This window comes from Theropithecus gelada, chromosome 18 (assembly GCF_003255815.1).
Source record: "Theropithecus gelada isolate Dixy chromosome 18, Tgel_1.0, whole genome shotgun sequence".
Lineage (NCBI taxonomy): Eukaryota > Metazoa > Chordata > Mammalia > Primates > Cercopithecidae > Theropithecus > Theropithecus gelada.
The window spans coordinates 47,423,990-47,443,130 of NC_037686.1; the positions used below are offsets into that span (position 1 = coordinate 47,423,990).

The window sequence follows — 19,141 nt, forward strand, 5'->3', positions numbered from 1 at the left end:
GTTGCTTTTGGTGTTTTAGACATGAAGTCTTTGCCCATGCCTATGTCCTAATGGTACTTGCTAGGTTTTCCTCTAGGGTTTTTATGGTATTAGGTCTAACATTTAAGTCTCTAATCCATCTTGAATTAATTTTCGTATAAGGAGTAAGGAAAGGATCCAGTTTCAGCTTTCTACTTATGGCTAGCCAATTTTCCCAGCACCATTTATTAAATAGGGAATCCTTTCCCTTGAAATTGTTATGTAAATATATCAGACTTTTAAAAACCTCCCACTTCTTAATTTTTATACTTTACACATTAAAAATGGAAAAAATAAAACAAAACAAATGGATTTTAGTAGATACAGTATATTATCAAATTAGTTTTCTTTTTAACAGCCCTCTGGCTTCAACATTTTCATGAACATCATTTATTTAACAGACAAGACCTATAATCCTTTCTAGTTTCAACAGCAGTTTCTGATTGACAGTAGCAAACTGTATTCACTTATTTTTTTTTCCAAACCCAAACCCCACTGCCCTGATGCTTAGCTGGCTGACATCCCTGAAAATCTTTGGTGATAATCACTAGAAGAATTAGCAGAAACAGGGAGGCTCTTTGGAGCTACCTTGTGTGCTAACCTGGCGCAGGCACTAGGACCGCCCAGGAGCCGATAGGCAGCCACGCTTCACAGCCCGTCAGAGGGACTGAGCCGCCTTTGCTGTTACACAGGAAGAGAGCAGGCAGCATCAGTATCGGCTCAGCATCCTTCCCCTTTCTGTTCGATTAGAAGGTATTTACTTGCTATTTATCACTCAGACTTTGAATATTGTCATGTGCCTTTAGTGTTCCCTTAAAATGATGCTCTGAAATGCCGTCCAGCACCTATTGGGTTACTATATTATTTTATGTTAATTTCCACAGCTGATCGAAGCAACAGTGCCATAAAGAAATGGGCTAGATATTTCCAGAGGCTGCAATCTGGAGGCATTTGGAGATGTGAGTACGTTGGTCACAGATCTCTAATGTGTTAGCTGTATTAGTCGTGTCTCTTGACCTTCCTCTTCTTCGTTGAAAGAGCCAATGTGAGATGCCATCTGCATGAAAAATCATTCATAAAGCAAATGCAATTAGATGGTGACAGAAACCACTAATGATGGGCCTGAAACTCTACTTTGGAGTGGCTGTGGTTTCCTCTTCCAGCCTGTGGGTTTGCAAGAGAAGCTGGGTTTGCAACTGAGTTTGGATGGGAAAGAGATTATGCTCAGGGCTGCAGACTGCATGCTTGGATTCTGCTTTCTGTTTTCAAAGCTCAAAGACTGTCCTTTCTAATCATTGCCATGGTGCAGTGTAGGAGTCCTTTTATGCTTTCTTTATTTCTGCAAATACTCCTATCATAGATGTGGACTGCCAGAAAACTATTAAGCCATTTGGTGCCTCACAGTGTAAAGCCACTGAAGAGAAATCTAGTTTGCTTTTTCTTAACAATATACCATACACTTTTTCCTGACTCAATACCACAGCTAGTAGATGGCACACAGCAACATTAAAAAACAATGCTAATCTAAGATTCTTTTTTCCTTTTCAAAAATAATCTTGATTAGGCGTGATAAGGGAGTAGTTTGCTGTTAGAAAACCCAATGATTATGATTTTATGGCAGAAATGGAAAATTCTTTTTGAGTATTTTACAAATCAATTGAAGGTGCTTTTTAAGAGCCTTGGCGCCAATTTTATGCATTCAAGACTCTTTTAAAACTTTAAAGCGTTCCCAAACTGTTAGATGTGGTTTTGACCACAGTAATAAGTTTAAATTTATATATATTATGCCAAAATGTAATAGGTAAATGTATTCATAAATGAACAAAATATTAAGTTCTGCTAGTGGTCAGTTCATGAAAAATTGTAAGATAAACAGTACCCTCAAAATTTATTTCAGGAAAGAAAATATTTAACTAAGACACAATGCAAGGCATCAACATGAAAAGTGTGGCTTGAATGACAAGCATTTGTTAAAGAATTTTTAAAATACTTTTAATGGTTCAAAAAGGTATATGTTTAAGTTTCTTATATTTAATATATTGAAACACCCTAAATGTGATTTCAAAATGCTTAGGTATCAAATTTTTGAAAATGTGCCTATAGTTCCCTTAAAACTCTTTATTTGGTAAACAAAAGAGGGGCAGAGGATATGAGGGAGAAAGAGACTAAGTTTTGCTTTACTGGTTTTTTATATTTTGAATATTCTGATATAATATTTACTATATAAGTATGATACCTATACTTTTTAAATGTAAGTAAAATTACAAATGATTGTAATCATTAATTTGCAATATCTTTAGCAAATGAAAAGAAATATATTAAAAAACATGTTTATATTGCTATATAACATTTCTTAGGCAGAGAAAGTCATTTTTTCTAGACAATGACTTGCTTCTGAAGGAAGTTAGGGTAATTAGATTTGGGGCCGTAATAAACTTTCGTTAGTTTCTGAGGCAAAGTAATTTTTTAAACTTATTTTTGCATTGGTGCACCTACAATTTATTTTTGAGTTTGTGTATATTACATATCTTCATAAACTTTGTGTTACTAAAGTTTTCTCCTTTCTCTTTTAAAAATACTTCCTATATTCCAAGTCTGTGAAGATGACTCAATTTTTCAAATTAAAACTTAGTTTTGAAAATTTTTACCCATCATATAATGATTTGCAGCCTTAAACTTTGGTTTCATGTCTATAAAGATTCATTGAATTCAATGATGATAGGGGAAAAATCCCAAGAATGTATGTTTTTATTCAGAATTTGACAGACACACTTTTCAGAACATGAATTTTGAACTTTCTTCCTGAATTTAGGTCCTAAAATTAAGTCCACTGGCTTGACCTAATCAAATGAACACAGTTGGCACAGTACTTAGCAGAAGTTCAGAATTACTAGCAAACAAATGGGACTTAAGCTAAGAAATAAAATGTAAAGGCTAAAACAAATTTGTTAGAATGTGAAAGTATTCTTTCACTGACACTCGTTGACAACTTGTCAATGAGTTTGATGCCTGAGGATATCCCAAGGCCTTGAAAAGTCGTGCAGCCCAAGAGATTCAGGTGGATATCAATATTATATAGATTTACTGGCTAGTGTTAAGGTAGACATTTCTAACAGATGGATTTTAACATGCATATTTTTAGCTAAAAGAGTTCCAATAAATAGTAAATCTCATTCCACCAATTTCACCAACAGCAGTCCTTTTCCATCCGCAAAGACAGACAATATTCCCTAACAGAAACTCTTTCATGAATAGAATACTTAGAAAGACATTTCTAAAAGACAGCTTTTACATTATTTCTACATAGGAAAATATAGCATTTACAGTACTAAGCCATCCAGAAGAAGCTAACATAAAGGAAGAAGTTATCAGTAAAATTATTCTGGTATTGCAGTTTGCTTAAAAAAAGTTTTTTTCTGAGCATCTGTATAAGCAGGAAAACATATCTCCTAGTAGAAACCACAGAAAAATGCAATAAGGCATCCAGGGACAAATGGTAGGCCAGTGGGAGACAGTGTTTACTGAATGGATGAAAAAAAGAAATGTAGAAGAATAACAAACGATCCTTTTTTATTTGTCATGAAAGATAATTGCAGTTCTAATATGAGTTTTTAAGAATCTGTTGGCCACATACATACACATGCCACAATAAATAGGAATTACATGTAACTTGAGATTTTCCCATTATGATTTCCCCTTAAATAAAAGACTTAAAGGAAAGAAAATGAGAGTATATGAGTGATGTGTCATCTCCACATCAGTTATAGTTGTCTGAGCTGGGAGGCAAAATAATGTATTTTGTTGGAGTTTGGCAAAAGGCAAAGTTATTATCCATATAGTTTTGGAAGAAGTTTTTCTCCAGAGCAAAGGTTTTGTTGTTTCCAGAACTGGATATTACTTATAAAGAAATAAGTTTGGAGATATAGCAGAAAGCTTTTAAATATGTGAGACTCAGTTTTTGAGTGTAAAGGACATATATGCAATGTGTTGATGCATTTGTTGATATGCAAGTTTATCCAAAACATTGCTTTAACTCGTCCCTCCTGGTTGACACAACTGTAACTGATGTGAACATGGGAGACGATTAATATAACTTCACTCCTGTTCCCTTAAATATATTATTTGATAGGGAGGAGGTTAACACTAAGGAAGCTTGTCGATAAATATCAATCATGATTTCACAGATGTTTAAATTGCAAATAAGATTTGCTCTTTCACATAATAGTGATCATTGGAGTTTGCATGTTGCAATCAGTGTAAGGTTTTTTGGACACAGCATTTAATGTCTTTGGATTATTTTTCATTAATACGTATTAATGATCTCTTGCTATATCGCAAGTATGGGAGTTGGAGCAGTAAACAAGTTATGTCCCCCTTTGCACAGTTTCCATCATTTCATGAAGGACTAGAGGCAAAAAGCAAGCAATTAAATATTATTAACCAAAGGCATTGTTACTAAAATTATGTTGTTATTATTGCTATAATTTATTACCAATTAAATAAACCAGAATTTATCTGATAAGTGCTAACTGGAAAATTAAAAGACAATACTGTGATAATGAATGACTTCGTGGCATTTTCAGTTAGGGTTGTTTGGAAGACTTCCTGAAAAAGTGATGTATCATCAGGGATCCAGGTGAAAAAGTTAACCAGATAATGAGAGGCACGATGCTATGACAGCAAGAGTGTGGATATAGAAGCAAACCTGCTGCAGTTTAATTTCATTCTATGTCATTCTTAAACCTTGAAATCTTGAGCAATTTACCCTTGGAGCCCGTTTGATAAAATGTTACAGAATTTTGACAAGAGGAAAAATGAGATGATATACATTGAGTGTCCGTGACACTATGGAAGAATTTAATTTCCATGATGACTTACGAAGTGCTGAGACTTTATGAACTAACTCCTTCAAATACTTCATCCAATAAACAAGTATTTGACTGTTTTACCACTCCTGTGCCCCTTTCTTTAAATTTTTTGGGTGAATTCTATCACAGAGTTGAGGGAGAAAAGACTGGCACTTCCACAGACAACAGAAAAAGAAAGCATTGTTCCTGAATCTTCTAAAGAGCAAGCCTCAACTAGGATCTTTGTTAGATGCAGATGTTATTAATTTTGCTCATCTCCCCAGAAACCACCAACACACTGGTGGATGGGTGTTAATTATGGTGCTGTTCCTCTCAGGCAATACTGGAGTGAGATGACTACATCCACAGAGGTTAGACATAGCCTCTGGCAGGACTGTGCTTACTGGGCTCAGCCCATCACATCCGCCTTCTTGAGAAGCTGAGTGAGATGCACATGGCATTTCATAGTGCACAGCACAGTTTTCAGCTCAAGTAGAAGAGGCAATTGATAAAAATAAGTAGTTCTTTGATAAATTTATGGATAAAGAAGGTAGTTCATTGACACTTGGAAAATTCACATCTAAAGATGCTTGGGGTTTTGTCATCTCATAGGCATGCAGCCATGAAATACATACCTGCACACAAACATGCACATGTATTCCCCCAAGCAACAGCTATACATTTTTTTTAAAGTAGAAAATTGCTATGTTATGATTTTAAATATTTTCCTTCTATTGTTCTTGACACTACAGTTATGGATGGATAGGATCAAAATGGTTCAACAATGTTTTTCCCCCAGTTATTTCAAAGGAAAACCTTCCTCCTAGAGTCTATCAGCTGGCTGTATTTGAAGGTACTTTATCAAACAAAAGTCAAAACAGAAAACTAAACTAAATTTTTTAAAAATGGAAAAGTCTGGCAAAGAAAAAAGGCATGGTTGGGGGAAAATGTCTGTGATGGGTTTGGACTTGATTGGGACAACTTTCCAGTCTTGTAAAAGAAAATGGAATTCCCCTGAGTGGCAGCCACAGACAAATTGACGTGTTCAGACTAAAATGTGTCCTTGTTCAGAACCAGGAAGGAGCAAAGCCTCTTGCTGGGGATTAAAGAAGCAGTGGGAGAGAGTTAGGCCAGTAAGTAAAATTCAAGTTTATGAGACTTTGTGCTGCTACTTGTCTAAAATCTACCTGCTAATCTGAGGTGCCCCACCGGCACGTTATTAGAGACGTAACTTGATCTACTTGGGTCCTATTCTTTATTGCTTTGTATTGGGATTGGATTTTATGATAATCAACAATCTCAGGTATTTTGTCATTTTCTTCAAAAATTTATCTATTATTCAACTATTATGCTTGGAACAACTCTGGAACTTATGTTTATTGCAAATACAACATTAGAAATCTGGAAGGAATAAGTCAGTACAGGAGGTCTACTAATGCCACATATAATATAATCCTGATTATAAGTAGTAATATTGACTGTAAATAATAAAAAATTTTATCGATTATGTAATTCTGAGAGAAACAATAGATAGAGAATTAGATAGATAGATAGATAGATAGATAGATAGATCAGTAGATAAACAGACAGATAAAGTCCCTAGTAACACATCAGCTTTTAAAGACAATCTTCAAGGTATGCATCTAGTAGTTTGCATAATTCTTTCTATCCCACATTTTAATTCAGACAATTGAGTATTTATTTAAAACACCAAATTATTTACAACTTTGTTTTAATTATGATAGCTATGATTCCTTTCAGTGTCACTACCAATTAATCTACCAGTAAATGTCATAAAGCAATAAGGGCAACAGGTCATGAAATATAAATATGTTTGTTCATATAAATATTTATTTGCAAAGATGAGACTGTAATCCAACTGTTGGATGGCACCAGAACCATGGCATAGTGGCCAAAATCTGTACTCTTTAGGGAACATATTTTATAAATTCACACTTGGTTTTTCAAATGTGATTTTAGTGATGAGGAGTATCATGTGTGGAAATGTGGGGAATTTTTATTTACATCAAAAGTTGAATGTAAAAATAGAGGTAAAACTGGCTGAGTCTCACAAAAATACTGATGAAGCAGGAAAAATTTAAAATATTTTAGAAGCATCCAAAAATTCAACCAGGTCAAGAAAGACATGACTTAGCAACAGCATGTATATAAAATTACTTAGTAGTTTGAATTCTCAGTAAACTCAATGTGTGTGGACAATATGATGTGGCTGCTAGAAAAGTTAATGCATGCTTAGGCTACATTAAAGGGAGCAAAGTATCTAGAACATGAGAGATGACAGCCCAATATGTATTACTGGCTGGGTGCCGTGGCTCATGCCTGTAATCCCAGCACTTTGGGAGGCTTAGGTGGGTGGATAACTTGAGATAAGGAGTTCAAGACCAGCTTGGCCAAGATGGTGAAACCCCATCCCTAATAAAAGTACAAAAATTAGTCAGGTGTGGTGGTGTGCTCCTGAGGTGGGAGAATTGCTTGAACTTGGGAGACGAAGGTTGCAGTGAGCCGAGATCACATGCATTCTAGCCTGGGTAACAGAGTAAGACCCTGTGTCAAAAACAAACGAACAAACAAAAACCTACTGTACTACTGTATTACTCAGTGATTCTGTGTCTGGTTCTGGGCTTCTCACATTAGGAGGGCTCTAGATTCATTAAAAACCATATCAAGGAGATTTTTAAGAGGATGGAGAAGTTTCAAACTTTTTCAAAGGATGAACAGAGGATATTTTGTTTCGTGAACAGAATGGTTAAGAGTAACCTTGATTCTTACTTATGATCTGTCGTTAACGATTTGAATGGCTATTACATGAAAGAGGGATGAGACTTGTACTTCAGGGCACAGTAAGAGAACTTTTCTAGACCAATAGTGTAATCTCAGTGAGAGTTCAGTGGACCTCGTTAGGGATGGTGACTCCTGTGGCAGAGCAATGTGGTGTAGAAGGAAGAACGTGGTTTGAGGAATCAGATCTGTAGGCACCTCTTAAGGGTGCCACTTACGACTTATCTCTGTGATCTATACTTCTTTAAAAGAAAAATGGGAAGATTGCCTTTCAAGGTTACCAGAATGATTACATGAGATAATACATGTAAAGCACTGAAAACAATAGGTATCCAGTAAACGTTAGTTCTTTTTTTTCTTCCTTCTGTCTCTGGTGGTGATCAACCTTTGAGAACCATTTTAGGGTGAGTTTACTAAGGATTCAAGTTTCCAAACAGTGACTGAACTACATGACTTTAATGTACCTTACTTACCTCATTGAAATTCCATGTAAAAATACAATACTGGATTTCTTTATAGGAGTTGTGTATGTTCTTTAAAAGGTAGTATTTGTAGCCTGTATTAGTGCATTCTTATGCTGCTATAAAGAACTGCCCGAGACTGGGTAATTTATAAAGGAAAGAGGTTTAATTGCCTCACAGTTCAGCATGGCAGGGGAGGCCTCAGGAAACGTCCAATCATGGCAGAGGGCACCTCTTCACAGGGTGACGGGAGGGAGAATGAGCCTAGTGAAGGGGGAAGCCCCTTATAAAACTATCAGATGTGGTGAGAACTAACTCACTATCACGAGAATAGGATGAGGGAAACCACCCCCATGATTAAATTATCTCCACCTGGTCTCTCCTACAACATGTGGGGATGATGGGAATTACAATTCAAGATGAGATTTGGGTGGGGACACAGCCAAATCATATCATAGTCTATGCAATGTGTTCATAAACACTAGCTTACAGAAAATTTAAAGAATTCTTTGGAATCTAACTTGTTATGGAAATAATTGGTGAACCTGCTGCATAATAAAGTGAAAGAAGACAGCTTCAATATATTGATACCTCATGACAGCTCATCTACGAGACCTGCAGATGTCCTGAAAGTTAGAGTGGAACTAATTTAAAACATTTCACTTTACATGAAACAGCCTGTATTTTCATAAGCAAGGTCCAATATACTACAAATCTACTTTTTAAAGTTAAGTTGAATAATAATTCAAGTAAGAAAGACTCTAGGCCCACTCTCTCCCCCAAGTTCCTCAATAGCCTATTGTATTTTTAAATAAAAACTCAAGCATCATAAATCTGATGGTTGCAAAGTATATTTAGTATTCCAGTTTAAATTATCTAGGTGATACTACATTAAACTGGTGACCACAACATTAAGAAAAAGTGGTTGGCCGAAGAGAATTTCTAACACATCTCACACTGAAGTATGATATCATTTTTGCTTGTTTTCAGGTTTCCAAAAAATTCATGATGTTTAGCAGTAAGATTTTCCCCACAGTCTGCCTTTTAAACTAGCCTACGTTATGAACATCTATCACACAGACTACACCACTGTTCTTGCTGTTCGCTAACATTCAGCAGAGTTGATTTCAAATTGTTTCACAAAAAAAAAACCCTGTTAGGAAGTGGATTTCTAATTTCACACATGATTAAAAGTAAACACACAAAAAGGCCTTTTAACCCATATTTTGAAGGGCACATAGATTTAATTCTACAGTAATAATACTTGAGGAAACATTGTTTTAGATTCTTGTAAAATATATTATGATTTGTATGATTTTCTTTATATAAACACTTCTACCTTCAAATTGTGAATCAGAGTAATTAATTTTGCGGTAATTTCATTTATTCTGTAAGGGCAATTCTACCTTTTTAACCATTATATTGCCAGTTTTGAAATACATCTATTTTGTAAAGAATCTCTAGACTGCTAATGGGTTTGCCTGTTGGCAAGGATACAGCAGAATAAACAATAACTAAAAATCCACGTTGACCTGTTGTCTTCATTGTCATATCAAAATAAGATTTTATTTTAAAAAAAAAAAACAGATTTAACACAGAGTTTTGCTCTTATTGTCTAGGCTAGAGTGCAATGGCACAATCTCAGCTCACTGCAACCTCTACCTCCCGGGTTTAAGCATTCCCCTACCTCAGCCTATAGCTGGGATTACAGGCATGTGCCACCATGCCCAACTGATTTTTGTATTTTTAGTAGAGACAGAATTTCACCATGTTGGCCAGGCTGGTCTCGAACTCCTGACCTTACGTGATCTGCCCACCTCGGCCTTCCAAAATGCTGGGATTACAGGTGTGAACTACTGCGCCCAGCCCAGAGTTTATATATATATATTTAGGTATATATATATAATCTAAATTTGTTAAATACAAATTGACACAGAAGAGTAGAAAATCAGGTGTATATATAAAATAAAAAGCAAAATGTAAGTCCAAGACAGAAAATTTTGGAAAGCTAACTTTGATTTCAAATTCAACTTCATAAATATGATTTGGGATTTTCTTAGTGGGTGAATAAGGGCAGGCAGGTAAGGTCCATTCTCTTACTTTCAAGAGCTTCAGTTCTGGTAGTGGGGTGCCTCAGAGGCAGATAGCAAAATGTATGCATTAAAACAAGCTTTGTGTAAAGGATGTTAGACAAAAAACTAAATATTTGTGGGTGAGTTCTTAATACTAAATAAAGATATTTGTATATTGTTTTAAACAAATTTAGATTTGCCTTTTAGATATAATCACATGCATTACTATAAATTAATTTTTTTCCCTTTTAATATAGTCAGGAAAAATCCACAGCATTTAGCAGCAGCACACCTTTGGATAAAACTGTTTATAGTTATATGTTTTGTTTCAGCATCAGTGAGAAAATACACATTATTTTGCCACCATTTAAAATGCTGATACTCCTTTATTTTATATAGTGTTTTGTTTCATATGTGGAATATTAAAATCACCTTAACAACTGGCCAGATGAAATAATCACACTCCATGCTACAGCTCCCTGACTACAACTAAAAACTCTGCATAAAATATGACAGGTTTGAAGGTCTCTGAAAGGACTCTGAAAAGTGAATAAGAATAAGGGGACTCATAGGAAAGTCAGAAATAGAGGGGAGAGTGAGCAGTGTATTTCCTGAGGTTATTACATTCTGTATATCCCAACAGGCTCCAAATCAGTCTAAACTGCAGATCTTTGAACAGGAACACACCAAAAAAGCTTCAGAAAAGTTCACTTCCTCTGGCCAGAAGATGGGAGTGGGATAGGGGTGGGGAGGCTACAGAAAAGCCTTTAGACTCTTCTTGGCCATCTCCATCCAAGTGTCAACAAAGAACTAGTAGCCCTCCCCTCCCTATCATGGGGGTGGCAGTGCGGATGGCAGCCTCAGTGGGGTGAAGTTTTTGTTACCTTTTACTCTTGCCCCCCTCAGCTAGAAAGACAATCTCAGACCCTAAGGGGTGAAGCCCATGGTAACTGTCAATCCAGAATCCTCTATCTAGCAAAATTAAATCTCTCAGAAATAGAGCAAATTGAGAAAATTATCAAGTGAAAACTAAACAAATTCATCACTAGTAGGTCTACTTAAAGGAAATACTAAAGGAAGTTCTTTGAGCGGAAGGGAAATGGTTAAAAGGGGAAACCAGCTGGTTGTGGTGGCTTATGCCTGTAATCCTAGCACTTTGGGAGGCAGAGGCAGACTGAGCACTTGAGGTCAGGGGTTTGAGACCAGCCCAGCCAACATGGCAAAATCCTGTCTCTACAAAAAATACAAAAAATTAGCTAGGCCTGGTGGTGCACGCCTGTAATCCCAGCTACTTGAGAGGCTTAGGCAGGAGAATTGCTTTAACCCGGGAGACAGAGGTTGCTGTAAGCCAAGATCACACCAGTATACTTCAGGAAGACAGAGTAAGACTCTGTCTCAAAAACAAAACAAAACAAAAAAACAAAGGAAACCTGCCTACAAATTCAGGAATTTTTGTTTAAAAATTAGTAGAAATCTTCAATATCTGAGTAAACAACATGGGCTATTTTTCACCTCTTATATTCATTATAACGTATATGACTGTTAAAAGCAAAAAGCATAACATTGCCTGATGGACTTTGTAACAGGCTGACATAGTTACCTGTGAAAACTGTAACATCAAGGAGACAGTCTACAGGGACTTATATATTTGTAAAGTGTCTATTTATTAGTGCCATTTGGAATATAAAATATCACTCTAAGGAGATTCAGGAAAATTAAAAGGGAAGCACAAAATACAAGGAACCTAGAATTATTAAGTTTAAATATTTACCTAGTAAGAATTTCAAGATAAGAGACTAGGGAGAAAAGGGGAAGAGTGATATTCTAAGGGTTGATGACCAATAGCTTTCCTGAAAAAGGCCAGAAGAGAGACAATAAGCACACTTAACCCCAAGAGGGGTATCTAGAAAGGAGCCTACATCCTCAATATATTACAGTTAGATCGTGGAACACCAATGACAAGAGAAAATTTGAATGAGTTTAAAAGCAAGGTGGAATTAAACTACTAGAAAACAATAACATGGAAATGGGGCAATCGTTTGATTTATAGCATTCTAAAGTATTTTGTATTGCTTGAGAAAAGGTTAATTCTGTTAGTTAACTTCAGACATTGTTAAGTCAAGTGTGTTATAAAGTTGTTGAAAAGGAATAAGAGGGAATTTTTAAAGCCTGATTAATCCACAGAAAACAGGCAAGTATAATAGTAAAAACAAGCAAAACAGGCAAGTATAACAGTAAAAACATGCAAAACTTAGTAAATGGAAAGCACAAAATAAATCCCCCATCAAAGAACATGATACTATAAGTGAATTAATCAAAACAACTTTAGATTTAAAAAAAAAATCCACTTATGTGCTTCTTATAAGAGATACCTTTAAGACAAAAGGACCAGAAAAAAAATGTTGAAAGTTAAGCCCAGCCTCACATTAGTGATTGTTCAATTAATGCCTTTTGCTTTAAATGACTCTCGAAGAGTTCTAATTTACTGAAGACTCTTTTTCTCCATTTGGTATAATTCACTAGGGAAGGATGCAATAAGAAGTGATAATTTGGGTTTTTTTAAGGTAAAGTCATGCCCACCAGTTTACTTAATATAACATTTTCTGATCAGAAAATATCTTTAAAAAACAAATTTATATATTCATAATTCTAATTATACATTGTGTTTGGGTAAACCCAAAGAGAGAGGTGAAGAGGTCATATCTTTTATGACATTTTAGTCTGTCATGTACATCACTGTTTCCATAGATTTAGGAAGTGCTCTTGTGTTTACTTTTTATTTTGTCCTGAAGACGTTATCTGTGCCTATAACTATGTTCAAGTGCATTTGGAATGAAAAACTAACCATAAGTTCCGAAAAGTTGAGAAACAGGTGCTGATATAGACTGCAGCTTCTGACAAATGCATGGTTCTCCGCCAATGCCCCCCCCCCGTCATCATGTCCTCCTCACTTGACAAGTACAATCAACTGTCATCATGCTGTAGTTATATTCGTGCTGCAATTATTTCTTTTTATTTTTTAATTACCTATATGATATGGTTTGGATGTGTGTCCCCTCCAAATCTCATGTTGAAATGTGACCTTCAGTGCTGGAGGTGGGGCCCGGTGGAGGTGTTTGGGTCACGGGGGTTGATGCCTCATGAGTGGCATAGTGCCCTCCCGTGGTTATGAGTTCATATGAGAGCTGATGTTTATGCAGCCTGACTGCTCCTCCTCACTCTCTCGCTCCCTGTCTTGCCATGTAATGTGCTGGCCCCACTTCACCTTCTGCCATGAGTAAAAGCTTCCTGAGCCCTCACCAGAAGCAGATGCCAGCACCATGCTTCCTCTACATCCTGCGCAACCATGAGTCAAAATAAACCACTTTTCTTTATAAAGTAACCAGTCTCAGATATTCCTTTATAGCAATGCAAGAACGCACTAACACACTATATGACTTTGTTTACATTATTACTGTTTTTCTGGCTGTGCTGTGAAAGCTTTTGAGAATCTTGGATTGGGATGAAACACATTGTCACTTTTGTTACCGAAGTAATAGTCTTATGTATTTTTTCATTTGAAATTATTTAATTTGGCAATAAGGATTTTAGGAATAAATTCATATCACTAAACAAGGGATAGGTATAATACACAAACGTCTAACAAGCAGATATGAAATGAAAGCTGGAATAGCAATAATCATAGTAGGGAAATAAATTTTAAAGCAGAAAACAATTAGGATTTCAAGGGATTGTGAAATAATGATAAAAGTTATAATTCACTGGTTCAATACATACTGAACCTGTAAGCACCTAATGATGTAGCCAGCCTAAAATGTATTAACAGAATATATAGAGCAGGGAAAAGTGGGCAAATTCACAATCATAGTGAGAGATTTGACCAAAGTTCTTTCGGAAACGGGGCAAAAATTCACAAGGAGATAGGAAGTTTGACCAACACAATTTAAATCTCAATCCAATGGATGCATATGAAATCTTCACCCAATCAGCTGGGCACAGTGGCTCACGCTTGTAATCCCAGCACTTTGGGAGGCCGAGGCAGGCGGATCACCTGAGGTTGCGTGTTCGAGACCAGCCTGACCAATGTGGAGAAACCCCGTGTCTACTAAAAATACAAAATTAGCCAGGTGTGGTGGCACATGCCTGTAATCCCAGCTACTTGGGAGGCTGAGGCAGGAGAACTGCTTGAACCCGAGAGGCAACAAGAGTGAAACTCCATCTCAAAAAATAACAACAACAACAAAAGAAATCTTCAACCAATAGAAGTTATTCTTTTTTAAGTATACATACAAATTCTTTTTATGCATAAATGTTTCCAAAAATGTACTAGGTTCCAACACAAAGCAAGTCTCAACAAATGACCAAGATCAATATCATACAATTAACATCTTTTACTCACAATTTTAAAAAATTATTTTGTAGGCTATTGTAACAGAATCTTAGGATATAGAAGTTTGTATGGCCCTTAACAGACTATTTCAATGTCTTTCCTTGATAAGTTTTAGTTGTTTAAAATTTCCCATTTGTCTAAATTCAAACTAGATCAAAATTTTATTCCAGATCTTTAGCAACTTTGCTGTCAGTATAAAAAAGGTGGAAAGACATACTGAGTATTGTGTAAGCTCTCTGATAAAGAATTACCATTTTTTATGTCTTGGCAAGAAGAAAACTCTAGGAAAGACATAAATCTTGTCTCATTCTGTGTGCATATCAAAAGTTATCTATCTAAAGAACAAATGGCTCAATAAAAGAGCAATTGCTCCTGGCAAAGTTATTTAAATGGTACTTTTTCATTTAGAATGGATCATGATGGTTGTTATTACAATGAAAAGATTTGGTGTATTCCAGGTCTGTTTGAGTTGTCTTAAGAATGTTCAAGTTTATTTCTTTCAATAATATTCCGTCTCTGTTAATATATTTCAAACTTTTCAGTTTTATAATATATAAAGTGACATTTGAAGGAGACATTTGAGATCTTGGCCAACACCCAGTTTAGAGGTGACAAGCCTGAGGTTCTAAGTGTGACACATCATTACTGGAAACAGAAGCCATGGCTTATGATTCTTAACCAGGTATTTTTGTACCAGAATATAGTTTTGTTAAAATATAATTTTAAAATAAAAAAATCATAACTCTCAGGAAATATGTAATCAACATGTGTAAAAGATTTTCTTTAGCTTATTAGTTAATAAAGAATATCAGTAATATATAATGACCAGTTCAGAGAGCATTTAAGAAATTAGATATTAATTATCAATTAAAAAAAATATTAGGATAAGATTGCTGAGTTAAAAATAAAAGGTATGGAAGTTTTCTGTTCCACCAGACAAAAGTAATTTATATTTCTACAGGACAAACCTCTACAGGTTAACAAGCAACTTCACCAATTCTGGGACTTTTAATCAATAATAACATTGATACGAACTAAATCCCTTCCCCTAGACAATCCTAAGTGGCTTTTTCCCTCATATATTATTGAAAGGACTTTCTGCTCATCTTTTGCATTATTTTCATGGTTTAGATTAGGTCAACCAACTAGGTCTATATGTCAAATTCAGCTCATCACCTGTTTTGTAAATGAAGTCTTTTTATTTTTTATTCTTTTAGAGATGGGATTTTGCTCTGTTACCCAGACTGGAGTGTGGTGGCATGATCATAGCTCACTGTAACCTCAAACGCCTGGGCTCAAGCAATCCTCCTGCCTCAGCTTCCCAAGTAGCTGGGACTATAGGTGCACACCACCATGCCTGGCTAATTTTTTAAAATCTTTTGTAGAGATGGGGTCTTGCTATGTTGCATAGGCTGGTCTTACACTCCTTAGCTCAAGTGATCCTCCTGCCTCTGCCTCTCAAAGCACTGGGATTACAGGCATGAGCCACCATACCCAGCTATGAATGAAGTTTTCTTGGAGTCCAGGTTTGATTTGATTATTTCTGGGGGTGTGTCAATAACATTAATTAATCATACAGTTCTTCTTGAGTTTGCTCTGCTAATCTAGAACTCTACAATATTGAGCAACTACTAAGGCCACAAAATTCACTTCTGTCTAGAAATTTTCAGAAGGAACTTGGGTTGGACTCTTGATCTCTCTTGTTGTTCTTTTCTAAGGCTAGGAAACCAACCCAAAAACATTCCCTCCACTAGATTTTGCCCGTAGTACCTATAAATTTAGGTGAAATCTTCTATTCTAGAGGCCCGTCAAATTTGCTAAGTTCTTTAGCCTTCCAGAATTTTACTTCTTTCCTATTACCTGTCCTAGGACTCTAGAAGCAGGTCCTGCATCAACTCACATATGTTCCTTAATGGTGAGTTGCTGCCATACTTGATTAAATATGAATCCCTCTCAAATATGACACTCCAAGTGTAGATTTGGTTGCTACAGTGATTTAGGCAGTTAAGTTCTGGTAAAAATAGGCAGAGATTCTTATCAATCCTATGCAAATAACTTATTACCTTGGAAAGTAAGAAGACTCTAAATATTTGCTTCCAAATTTTGAGTGGGTCAGTGACACTTAGATATCATTTAGAACATTTGACTTAAGTTTACAAAAGCATAATCTACTAATATAGCTTAAGAAGAAAGATAGTGATTCTCTATATACTTACTAAAAGTAGAAAATTAAAACAATGTCAGTCATATTCCAGACAAATAATCACAATTAAATTTTCCTCATGAGCTCATTTTGTCCTGGTGATTAATTTTTCTCGCCTTGGATCTGAGGTCAGCGGTCTGCCTTCATATAATACGTCTGCTAGTGGACTGAAAGGAGCCTAGGAGATGATGACTCACTCCACTGTAGAGTCGGAGAATTGTCTAAGCCGTGAGAATTTGGAAACCTATCCCTAAGAGCCTGTTCTTTGCAGAGTACTTGATACTGTCTCTTCTATGAGACTCTGGAACTGTCTTTTGTGCCAGATACCAATTCTAGCCTATACCTTAGAGCAGAGACTTCAAGCAAGCACCAGGAAGCAGAGAGGTATTGGCTGTGGTTAATTTATTACAATAACCAATAATATAAGAACAAACGACAGTAAAATCTTCCAATAGGTTTTCATAATGACTTGATCAATGTTTTCTCTGAGGGTAAGATTAGATTATGGAAGGCACTGAAGAATCTCCAAAGCCTTTTTAAAAAGCACATAATTTCTGATATATTTATATGAATATTTTAGTTATATAAACAGCCTAAGGAAGCCTGGGCATCTTCTTTAGTTTTATTATTCTTTCTACAAATCTCTTGGAATGGTATTGAACAAGTTAGTAAATAGGAAGCCACCAAACAAACCTAAGTATTTCTAGCATCTTTCATTTTATAAGATAAAAGAACAAATTTCTCAGGTGCCCTCTATGAAACCTGAGAAATAATTCTATGGGTGAATTTTAGGGGATCCAAAGCTGAAATACAATTTTCAAATTATGAATCTCAGACAAACATAAATGTACATATGTGAATAATTTTGTATAACACATTAATTAATAAGAACTAGATTTATGGTTTGGGAAAATGTGAGAAATTATGTGTATCTAGACAATTTAACAAAGACTTGTTAAAACAAAATTACTGAGTCACATTATAAAACTGGCCAATATCTACCATAAATCTTTGACATTACTTGTTCCACCAGGCAAAAATTATTTGCGTATCTAACAGACAAAATTCTACAGATTAACAAGTAATTTTACAAAGGCTAGAACCTTTCATTAATAACAATAAATGAGACAAAAGTGCATTCCTCTATACCTGTGCTGTCCAGTAAGGTAGCCCCTAGCTATTTAAACGTGGCTACTTCAATGTAACTTTAATTAAAATTAAATCTAATGTAAAAAAAGCAGTTCTTCAGTCACACTCTGCACTTTTCTTGTGTTCAGTAGTTACATTTTGTGAGGCTACCATACTGCACATTACAGAAATGTCTTTGGGACAAAGCTGTGCCTATCTAGACAGTGCTTTGGTGACCATGGCCCTTGTATGATATTACTGGGACATGCTGACCACCTTTTTGCCTTATTTCAGATAATTTTTCTAACGCTTTTTTTTTTTTTTGAGATGGAGTCTCACTCTGTTGCCCAGGCTGGAGTGCATCTCAGCTCACTGCAACCTCCGCCTCCTGGGTTCAAGCAATTCTCCTGCTTTAGCCTCCTGAGTAACTGGGATTACAGACACCTGCCATCATGCCCAGTTAATTTTTTTTTTTTTTTTTTTTTTGTAGTTTTAGTAGAGAAAGGGTTTTGCCATGTTGGCCAGGCTGGTCTCGAACTCCTGACCTCAGGTGATCCACCCGCCTTGGCCTCTCAAAGTGCTGGAATTACAGGTATGAGCCACCACTCCTGGCCGACACTTTTGTGATAGAATTTATAACAATTTAAAAGTAAAACTAGGTAGTAAATGCCTGTTGCATGAAAGATCTTTTCATATATCATGATGATGCCAAACTGGATAATTGTATGAGTAAACCAAATTATACATAATAATTTTTGGTAGTGTCACATTATAGAGAAGTGGCTTTAGAGCAACACATACTTTTAAAAATGTATAATATTACCAAAATATAGTACGTATTACTTGGTTTACTTGGTTTTATAGGGGTTGATTCAGTCAACCTCTACAAAACCATGCAAGTTGGGATATTTGTGAATGGTCTGGTAAAACTGAGTAGGGTCAAAATGGGAAGATGTGAGGTAAGGCAACCACAGTATCTAAGAAAATTTGTGCTGCCTTTTGCTTCATGTAGAATTTTATTTTTCTATGCTTGATTATGATGAAATGGAATTACAAATATTGCTGCAAAAGTAACTTTCGTATTCAATAGAACCTAGTTTTATAATAGCACCCAATAGTGCAGGAAGGAAATACGTTATCTGATTGGATGTTATTAAAATGAAGATAGTTAACTTTATAATAAAGAACTACTTTACAATGGTTTTCTCATTAGCAAAATGAAA

General features: G+C 35.7%; 1 protein-coding gene across 1 annotated transcript in view; it reads left to right on the top strand.

Moving 5' to 3' along the window:
* Positions 1–695: 695 nt before the first annotated feature.
* Positions 696–19,141, top strand: part of RAB27B (RAB27B, member RAS oncogene family) — a 162,323-nt gene continuing 143,877 nt past the window's right edge. The window contains exons 1-2 of the mRNA XM_025365217.1: positions 696–771; positions 903–977. The gene's annotated coding sequence lies outside the window, so the exon portion shown is untranslated. The remainder of the gene's footprint in view (positions 772–902; positions 978–19,141) is intronic.